Here is an 11,248-nt window from a genome sequence, read left to right on the forward strand (position 1 = left end):
TTGAAATATCAATTAGACTAGTTTTGCTTAACTTTGCTATGTGGTAGGAGATAAAAGAGAAATATATGGAGTAGTCTAAAGAATTGCAACCTTGTCCTTTTTTTTTCTCACGTAACTTTCCCTGCTCTAACTTCTGTGGTATTTGATATATTCAGAGGGTATTCAGATATATCCCTTCAGAGGGCACGCATCCATTTGCATTGCGGGCACTTATATGCAAACATGGCACAGACTACCTTAAACTTTCAAATAATCCTTCGAATGCCAGGCTCTAGGCAGCTTTGTGAAGCACTTACTCTCCATAATTTGGTTCCAGACAAACGATTTTACACACAGTGTGGATATATATACCTTCCCAGGGACCTTCTTGTCTCTGAATACAGGCACAATGAGGTTGTATGAATATATCTACATACCCAAAAGTATAGGTAAAAGCAGCAATATGTGCAGAAACTGAACAATAGCTTACCTAGAGAAGAATTTCTCTTCCTAGTGTGCAGGAATGAAACATCTGCTATTCAAATCTCTTCACATGGCTCCAGGTAAACTAGGAAGAGTTTTCAATTGAGAGCAGCTGTCTGAGCAGCATCCCAGGAACGATCCTCTTGCTCCAGCCCCAGTAACTGAACTCTCCCAGCACAGTCACATATCATTTATACACAGACTGTCCTTTTCAAAACAAGCAGCCAAATGGAATGATTCAGACCTTTGTTCAGCACACCCGTTCAAAATGCAGCTTCCTTCATGAACACGGGGATTACATCGAGGAGTGACCAGGCTACAGCAAAAAGGCTGTGAGAACTATTTATTCTCCCAAAATACCAGCTGCTCCCTTCACTCCTGCCAGTGCTGCTGCCGAGCCTCTTGTTTGCTGTAGTCAGCCTCCTTCTCCCTCATATCTACAAGAGTATCAAGGCGGTTTTGCAGGGTGGTGATTGGCAGAAGCGGCCGATTCCTCCAGCTAATCAACCCCCAGTACTTTCAAGGACTCGTAGCTGCTTTGATGTCATTCCAGCTGAGAGGGGATGCTTCACGAGAGGATGAGGACACAGCAACAGAGGCTAATTCAGAGATGAGCTGCATTCCTCTCCCACTGCTGTGATTGATTAGATGCTCTGGGAGGATTTGCATAATCTGTCATTGTGCAGTTGGACCACCTCCCTCTCCCTGCCTGAAATGCAGGAGGAAAATGCCGCTTGCAGCTTCTGGTTTTACACCTGAAGTCTGCTCCTGAAAGCCTGGGATAAAAGGAAAAGTTGAAAGAGTAATTTTCTGGTAGGAGAATGCTCAAGCCCTCAGCCCCCCCCCCCTTCATCATCCCCAGTTGCTAAAGGATGCTCAAGAAAAATCTCAATAGGACTATTTGGAGGAAGGAATACTTTCTGGTTCACACACTTATTAGGTCACTGATAAGATCACCTGATACAACAAAAGGTGGTTTTTAGTGCATGACCAAAATGAAGCAGAGGTCACCCAGCAAGTCTGTTACAGGCACCCTGACACCACCTCTGGGTGGGTACCAGCAGACATGGGGTGCTCAGATGTGCAAAGTATTTTCCTACTGTTTACAATAAAATCCACCTCTTTGTTGCATAATTTCTTATTAAAATCCTTTATCTCATCCAGCTAGACGATGAAAATTGCATCCATAGCCAAGAAATACAATTGTTATGTGGCTTTAAACTGTATTACAGAGGAAAAACTAAACAGTTTCTATATAGAAAAAATTAGATTTTACACCAATCTAATTTTCGATTTTTGCCAGCTTGACACCTTTCACTCCAAAACCATTCTTTGTACGATACACCTTGGAATTGAAATTCAGCCAAATCTGTGCAGCAAATGTGAGGAGAAAATAGTTTTGTTCAAGGAGACTGGAACAAACCCATTCAGAGATGATGAATGACACTGTAAACTCAGATTTGAATCATAGGAGGGTCATCTCAACCTTTCATGTTTCCAAAATACTGTAAATAAATGGTTTTCCATGCAGTTTACCATTTCTATCCTTCAGCTGGGACCTTCTACATGAAAAGCTATTTGCTCTCTGTGAATATCCAAGTTTCAAAGATGGTAGATATTTCTAGCTGGGAACTAATTTGTCCCTTCTGGATAAATTAGAAACTGAGGGAAAATTAAAATTCAAAGCATGTCTGAGTCATTTCCTGAAATTTCTAATTACAAAGCATTTACTAAGGGCTTTTAAAAATACCTTACACTTATGGCTGGCTCTAGATTTTGGATTTGTTTTCCAAATGTGGTTGCAAAGGTTGACTGCAGGTTCAGCTGGAACCCCCTAGTCAACCTTTGCAAGCAACTGCATGGTGAGCTGGTGCCTTCTTGCACACTGTGTGAATAGCAGAATTTGCCAGGTTGTAATCTAAGGCCTCCAAATCAAGTAGGAGAGACTCTTCCCAACACAAGATTTTGAATGGGACTAGTAGAAAACTGAGGGGAAAAAAAAAAGTTTCCTGTTACTAATTAGAAGGATCAAAAAGAGCAAGTCCAGTTGTTTTGTTCCTCTTTCTACTTGTCTCCTTGCTGTACTTCAAGCACTGGAGCCATCCTGGTGAAGGGAAAGTTTGGCTCTGGGGTGCTGCAGGACAGCTCTCTGCTGCCTCCAGATGTGGGAGCTGCCATCTGTCCCTTTGAAGAAGCTCCTGCAGATGTTCCCAGAGCAGGCCAGCAGCCAAAGGGTTACACATAACATTGAGAATGTATTTTAATTCACATGCTGAAGTTACTCTTTGAACTTAAATCCTTGGCTTAAGAGCATGCCACACTAGATAAAATTAATGTAAAGAAGCATGGTTTTATGCTGTCTAGATATTTGTTTGCTCTGTTAGTGGTTCATTTTAAACAAGGAATCAGGTGACTTACTATGCCTGGGTCTGCCCTTATTAGAAATGTGTGGAAGTCAGTTGGCAGAATTACTCCCTCTCTATATATGTGGCAAGAAGAGCATGCCAACCCTTGAGAAAAAGACAGTAAAGTTAAAATTTTTACTTCTCTCTCCTTTGGGTAGTTGCAAGAATTGAACACTTCTTGCTCAGACAGAAATACACACAAGGTACCTAGAATGTCCTTGCAATCATTATATTATCCTCAGGGTCTGCTTTAGGGAAAAATATACAAAATAAAAATAGAACAGCAAGAAACAGAAATGAAGTTGGGATGAAGAGCAACAGTAAAAAAGGATAAACTGTAGTATTAAAACACCATATTAATGAGGTTTATCCTGAAATCCTTGCCACAGGATATGTTTTTCTGGATATTACCTGCAGCACAGATTTTGCATTAGCTGGTGGAATTCTGTATTTGTTAATACTTGTATGTTTTAATTTCCCCCTGAAGAGGTTGGTATTACCTAACCCAAATAATGACTTCTTGGTGGGTTTGGAGAAGGAGGTGTTGTTTTTATTTTCATTGGTTTTATTTTTATTTCTTCAGACTCCTAGCGGAAATAAATATTGATTCATTCTGTCCAAATTTTCATGGACCTTGCACAAAAAACATATAAATGTTTTATTTTCCTAATAGATTCTCTGCTCAGCACTTAACTAAGACTTTGAATAAGTTCATTATTTTTTTAAGGGGGCATCTGCATTTGTGGAAAAGGCAACTACTGAAAACTCAGCATCCTTCTCCCATTTCAATGCTTAAATCCAAGCTCACTGTTATCTAAGTACTATACTATCACTACAGTCTCTGTGCAAGTATTTGTAATATATTTATCTTCACAACAAGTTATGAGGTAGAAAAAAGCAGCTCCAGCAGTTCTGTGCTTAGAAAAATGATCCAGAGCACGCAAATACTTTCAGAAATAAATGAGTATAATATATGGTATCTCCCTAGTTCACTCTTCTAGACTATTTGAAAACCTTCACTGAAGTATTGGGACTTATGTTCTGTTGCTGTTCTGTCAAACTTTTGCTTTCTCTGAGTCCCCCAGTTTTCTATGCTGTTGTTACTGTGCTCTGGTGATACTTCTAACAGCTAGATCCTAGTTGTCCTCACTGTCTACCTTGTAGCATGAAGGCCACACTTCAAAATCAAGTAGACTAAAATGAACATAACCATCTCCTTCAGCTGAAGACAACTTTATGGTCTTTATTGTGATGGCTTTTGACATATATGTTGATAATGAATTTAAAAGAACAAAAACCAACTATTGCTTGAAATGACCAGTTTTTCCCTGAGCTATGGAGACTTCTCGTTAACTTTCCTGTAATTAAACAACAGTGTGTCTTTTATTAAACAGATGGTGTAAATTGTCAAAACAGACATGGATTTCAGAGAAAATATGACAACTTTTAAGAGTTAATGATTAGTCTCTAATTCTCTAGCAGCTCTTCAAGATATTCACAACTTAATTATGTTCACATCAAAAATGGAAGAAACATAAAGACACGACAGAATGTGAGCTTTCTAAATAATTCAAACATATTTCATTAAGAAAATTCTCTTATTTTAATGTCTCAACAAATTTTTATTTTTAAAAAATTTGAATATTTTGGCTCTGATTTATAATGCATTAGAGGTTTTATATACTCAGCAAAGTAGGGATGAAACATAGCCAGCTTTCCTGCATCATAAGACAGTTAAGGCATTCACATCTTCTAATGAAAGTGCCTGCCTGGTTACTATTGCCTCCCAGATGACAACAGAGAATATGCTGCTACTAGTCCACTTAAACATGAAGCAATGATTTGAAACAACATCAACAGTAAGAATGATGCAAGGTCCTTTAAGCACATTAAAATAATAATGATTAAAAAAAATAATGAGGTTTCCTGAATGCTGACTTCCTCTAGCTGCGCAGTTTCTATGTAGCTTCTATTACCCTTTCTAGTTTATGGTTGGACACACTTCTGCAAATGATAAAGGCAAATCTGTGCATACCAATTCTGTAATGACCTTATTTGTGAACTTTTATTCCTTTGTAAAATACCTTTGATATTCTAGTGTGGTTTTGTTCCTGTAAGGCTTTGGATGTATTCATTTCAGACAGTGTGTTGATATAAACTAATGTTGAAATATCTGTTAAACCAACATACATTCATTAACTTCTAGCATTTAAGCTGCTCCACATCTCTCTAATTACATTACTATTTTATGTCATAAGTGCTTACTCAACTATAAAAATACAAACTCAAGTCTTTTAAATACTATTATCAAGATATTATCAAAACAAAAAAAAAAAAGTTTGTTCTGCTTAATCCACAGTCTGATCTGTGCCATGTCCTGAGCAATCACCTCTCTGTGACACTGAGACAAGGATAAAAGTTGTGTGAGTGAAAAGAATTTCTTTGTGTATCCAGGAAGCCTTTGGGCCTCTTTCCCACAATTTCTCTTCAGAATCTTTCCTAGGTTCAAGTTATGCCTCAAGTCAGCAGAAAGCTGACTTCAGGGAATTCAGGGGGGGTAGGACTGGAGCTTAGAAAGTGAAGAACTTTTTCCCAGACTACACTTTAACACAGTGGGAGAACTCTGGTTCTGAAGCACCAGAGAAGTTTCATCTTCTGCCCCTTGTCATTTGTGTTTGCACTGGTAATTCCATAGCAATGTATGGGAGCTCTTTCTCATTTGGTCTGTTTTCATGAACACTTGTGACCTCCTTGCTGGGAAGTGAGTCAATCTCTATTTGTAAATCTGCACACAAACTAGATCAGGTAGGCCTAATTTCATTGGACTGCCTTACTCAGGAAATCTTACTACTATCTCCACTGTATTGCAAATTCTCGCAAACATGGACATTTGTTGAAATATCTAGAACCCCCTGTAGGATTCTTGTTTCCCCTTTCTGTGGAAGTATGAAGGGTCATTTACTGTATTCTTTCTCCTATGTGATTCATGAAAGATCACCTTCATCAGAGGTCAGCATATAGTTCCTCTCATCCCTGGTACTGCAGAAGTGGTGTTATCCCATTGTGTATCATCTATGATGCTGTTCTTTAGTAACCACTCACAACACAAAGTGACTTATTTTAATGGGCAATACATTTTGTACAGCTTTGTTTTACAGCAGCTTGGGGAGCCCCTTACAAGAAGACTACATAGTACTCATCTCTTCTCCTACATAAACTTCAGCAGAACTATTTATCAGCTTGTGATGATCTTTGGACAACCCACCATGATTTGTGCTGATTTGTAAGATCCATAAAATGGAAAGAATCTCTCTTGACTTGCAGAGTATGGTCTGAAAAGAGGAATGGCAAAAAATGCCCAATTCCACTCTGTCTCCAGTGAGTGAAGAAGCCAACCCAAGACATTTGGCACAGAGGGACTTGGGTCCCCGCTATGTCACTTTTCTGCTGAGGTCCTTTAAAGCTTTTCTATTTCCTCCTGGTCCAAATTTAATGGGGCTATTTTTTTGAAAAAGAAATTAGAACTAAGGCAGGAAACCAGAATGTACTTGAATGAAAGGTCTGCAACTTGGCCATTGGAGAGTAACTTAGCCATCTCTCCTCTCCCCTTGCATTTTAAAGAGAAAATATCTAACAAATTATGGTATTATTTTGAGAGAGAAGCAGGTAATTCATTCTTGCTGTTCTATCATGACACTTGGGACCATGTGAACAATTATCTCTGTGTAATATCAGCATTCATTCATTCATCACATGCTAGCTCCGTATCTGAGCCTTGGTGGTTTTTGAAGATAGAGTAATGGGGTTATATCACTGCAATATGTTCTTTTCCCAGTGGATTAATCAGCAAGTCATATTTCAAATCAATTCTTTGTGGATGCAGTGGTTAATAGCACATGCAAGAGAACAAACAGTAGAAACTGAAAAGTTGCAGTAGGGCTGTTATGAGGCCTAGAGGAAGATGGTTTCTGATAAAGATGAATTCAAACCAGCTGTTGGCAAAGCCATTATCCCAAAGAACATCATCCATAAAACTAAATGAAAGCATAAAACTCTTAAAACTAAGTATTTCTTCCTTGATTATTAAAAATTAAGAATCTTGAACTCTTGGTTTAAAGTGTCATTTTGTAATTTTCATTTTTTTTAAACTGTGGTATTCAAACTGTGGTATGATTCATAAAGTAGCTTAATTAGACCATAACTCCAATGGGAGTCCCCTTTAACATGTCTGCAGAAGATTTTTAAAAGCTCTAATCCAATTCTGAATAATAGGTGAAACCAAGAATGATACTTCAAAGGAGAAACTACAAAGGACATTTATCTTTCTCTTTTTACTTTTCTGTCCCTGCAACCTAGACATCAATTCTGTTACATTCTAAGGATAACTTTTTTTTCACCTTAGCTATCACAAGCATAGCTCCTTATATATCTTACTTTAAAACTTAAAAGAAATCCTCGAAGTGAAAAATCCATTACTAGATCACTTTCAAACTGGTATTCTAGTAATACTGTAGTGGATCCAGTTGTACAGAGTGCTTTGTTTCACCTCATAGCAAAGTTATTTTATTTTAAACAATCCCATTATCGTTTGTTTCCTACTTAATCTACTCCTGTAGGAAGAGGCCTCATGCTTATGAGCTACTTCTCAAGGATTGGACTTGATGATCTCTGAAGGCCCTTCCAACCCAGCCAATTCTATGATTCTATGATTCTGCTAATGCTCAAACTAGTGTGGAAAACCTTGATGTTGCTCTAGGCCTTTGTAAATAAGTTTCTGTTCTCTTGTCTGCCACTGCTCTGAAGCAGGTCTGTGGTAATTGGAGGGACCTGGTCTTCTGTTTTCTAAGTGAATGGATTTGCTTCTGGTGATTTTTTTGGTACATAAACATTCTGCCCCTGAAAGGTCTACAGAATATGTTGTATAGCCTTTGTCTTAAGGATTTGTGTTTAATTCTATGAACATATTTTTTTCCCAGTACCTCTCTTAGCTTCAGTGGGACTGTCTAAATAAAATAAATGCTCTGGGTCCAATTTTTTATGTTATAGTAAGCACTATTTGTTCATTTTTTGAATGATTTTCTACTATTCTTTAGGGTGAGGGTGGTGAGACACTGGCACATTTCCCAGGGAAGTTGTGGCTGCCCCATCCCTGGAAGTTTTCAAGGCCAGGTTGGATGGAACTTGGAGCAACCTGGTCTAGTGGGAGGTGTCCCTGCCCATGGCAAAATGTTGGAACTAGGTGATCTTTAACATTCCTTCCAACCCAGAGAATCTTGTGATTCTATGATCATAACTTTCAAAATTATGGTGCAATTTTGGCATCTCCTCCAGTCCAGCAGAAGCTCTTGTTTACACTGGCACATATTTGGAGTGCTCTCTCCATTTCTCTCATGGGCCTCAACATGCTGTGCTGAACTGCACCGCTTTACAAGAACCATCAAACGTGATGCATCACATTAAAATGAGAAGGGGGAAGTATTCCCTTGGAAGTCTATTTTTAGACTGATGCAACTATGCTGTGTCTCAAAATTAAAAGAAACAAACCACACAAACCTGGATTCAACAAAAGGGAGGCTAGCATACATTAAGAAATAGTTGTCTGACAAAAGAAAGCAAGATCATGATTTTATCTTTGCATGGCACTGACTTGCTGTAGAAATGTGTAAACTCTGCAGTGTCTGTAAAGAGAACAGATTTGATAAGCTAAAAACATGCTTTTAATATCCTACTGCAATTGATTTGGTTTTATTGAAGGAGGAATTACTTCCAGACTTTCAGTGCCTCACTCTTAAAAAATCAGGAGGGCAGCAGAAGGAATGAGTTGGGGTTTTTTAACACATAGTTCAGTGGGAACAATCAACAGGCATAATCATTCTTCAAACAATCATCTTTGCACTCAAATTCCTTTTAAAAGTATATTGTGGTTGTGGGAAGAAAATAAAGGTGACTTAATTAAGGACACCAAAGAAAACCATGGATGGAGTAATCAAGAGTGAGACCACTTCAAGTGATTAAGTTCTTGGTACTCAATTTAATCATTATATTCCTTTATCAGGCGCATTCCTTCTTTTCTCATGCCACTCATACTTAGCAGGTTACATTTGAAATTATCTGTTTCTGTCTATAACGATGTTTTGTAATTACCTCCTTGTTCTCCAAAGACTTCAGGGCACTTTAGAAAGAATATTAAAAATCTGCCTATTTATACTGCTGATGTTACTGCTGGGTTGTGAGCATTTTTTGTTGTTTTTTTTTTTTAAACATGACAACACTTACATGCTTTGAGCAGTGACTTCATGAACTAAAATTATCATATAAAAACAAAACACCAGTAATAGATATATTTGTAACAATATGAAATACAGGCTCAAAAGAAATAGATTAAACAATGAAGAAGGAAATAGGTTGATTTTTCTGATGAGCATAAAGCTTTTATGTTAAAAACAAATCATTTTAAGGAAGCAGATATTATACTAAAAAATAATTAATAGGACAAAGAGCAGCAGAATACTTATTTCAAAATGGGTTTATCTTATGCTCCCATAGAGGGCAATATTGTATAAAAGATAGGTTTCAGCCTTGTATTAAGAATCTGCCAATTCATCTGTGTTAACATAATTCAAGGAAATTTGTTGTTACAATAAGTTTGGTGTTGCATTTCCCTTCTGTAAGGCTATGACTAATTCATACAATAATGCACATCAAGCCACATAACAAAAAACCTCATTAAAGGTGAAGGGAATTACTTTTGTAGATCACCTAATTAAAGGACGTTATGGAAAAAAAAGTCACATTTTGACTTGCAATTTTCTGTCCAGTAACTGAGCCACAGTAAGTGCTCTCTTTATTATTAAAGTTGAATGAACAAACCCATGAGAAGAAGGATACGGACTTGTGCTGTCAGTCCTGGGAATAGGATTTGAAAATAGGCATGCTTGGCTACAGTGAAATCATCTGCATTTCTGTATTGTAACTTGTATTTTTTTTACTGTGGAATGCATGGGTGAACATATCATACTGGTTTAATTTACTTCTGTGCTTCTCTGACTTTTATGTGTTGGCAGCACAAGGCCCTGGACTCTTTCTCAGCCTCTTGGGCAAGTGGAGCATGGAAAAGTCCATGCTTCTTAAAAAGAACCTCATATATTAAATTTCACTCCTATCCTTATTTACCTGCTTCATAAGCACAGAGTTGTGTTACAACAAGCTTCACATTTTCTATGTTGGACATAAGTGAGAGTGTGGGAATCTAAATTCATGTATAGTGAGTATACGTAGGATAGTTCCTCTTTCAGGACAATGGAATCCTCCTATGTCTACAATGAAAATATATTAAGTGTCCCCATTATTTCAGGTAATATTGCTTCAGGTGATGACAATAAAATTCATATAAAGAAAAATCCTTTACGAGTGTCTTTGAAAGAGTCAGTTCAATTGGAAAAGACTGATTAAGTCTCAGGAGGTGATAAGATCCCAGGTTTTGACTGAAATCAGGTTGGCTGATGTATTGAGAAAGGCCTTAGGAATTAAACAGTAGTAAGTATTGCTCTGAATAGTACACTGTTTATTTTCAAAACTCCATTAAAAATTGAGTTTATTTAATGAGAAATACTTGCTCAAGTCTTTGGAGAGCTATTATTTCAATTCACTGCACTTGGCTGACTTAAAGTAGAGAATGTCTCCTTTGAAATGTGTGAAGGTCACTAAGGGCCAGGATTTGGCATTTTTATTTATTTTAGCATGTAGCTCATTCTAAGATTAAAACCACTGCGTGATCCTAACACCTAGGGTGAGTAGACCTTATCTCAAGGTCCTTTGATCATCGAGATAGAAAAGCTTGCTGGAGTTTCCTAGGTTGCTCTCAAGTTTGCTTGCAGTTGAGCTCACAGCATGTGTGTGATTGTATGGGGAAGGGAAGGTGGTACCTTGATTCTCATCTTGGCATATATAGCTGAGCTGCAAGGAGGGAAAGGAGCCCTGCAGCCTGGCTGCAGGTGTGTATGTGTCCATAAAGCCCATCCAGGAAAAAGATGCTTCTCAGGTGTAAACACAGTTGTCAGAATTTGGAACCAGCTCTTCTACAGTAAGAAAGGCCAAGATTTATCCTGCTCCCCAGGAGAGGGAGACACCCCAAGGATACAATCTGGTTGTCACCTTCTGATCCTCTTTCTTTTCTCCCTATTCCAGGAATTGTCTGGAAAATTTAATGATATATTAGAAGATCTCAAAGACTAAATAAATACATGAAATAAAATATTTTACTCCTAATAAGTCATAAATATTTACATTCTAATGCAAAACATATGGAAAATGTAAATGTGTCAACAGTATGCATTGAAAAATTACTTAAGCCATAAATATAAGTGTTATGGCAGTGGATA

At 37.7% G+C, this 11,248-nt stretch overlaps 1 protein-coding gene across 1 annotated transcript in view; it reads right to left on the reverse strand.

Moving 5' to 3' along the window:
- LOC139800447 (bifunctional heparan sulfate N-deacetylase/N-sulfotransferase 4) overlaps positions 1–903 on the reverse strand; it is a 94,776-nt gene extending 93,873 nt beyond the window's left edge. Inside the window, exon 1 of the mRNA XM_071753490.1 lies at positions 470–903. The gene's annotated coding sequence lies outside the window, so the exon portion shown is untranslated. The remainder of the gene's footprint in view (positions 1–469) is intronic.
- Between the last annotated feature and the right edge of the window lie 10,345 nt (positions 904–11,248).

The sequence above is a fragment of the Heliangelus exortis genome, chromosome 10 (assembly GCF_036169615.1).
Source record: "Heliangelus exortis chromosome 10, bHelExo1.hap1, whole genome shotgun sequence".
Classification (NCBI taxonomy): Eukaryota; Metazoa; Chordata; class Aves; order Apodiformes; family Trochilidae; genus Heliangelus; species Heliangelus exortis.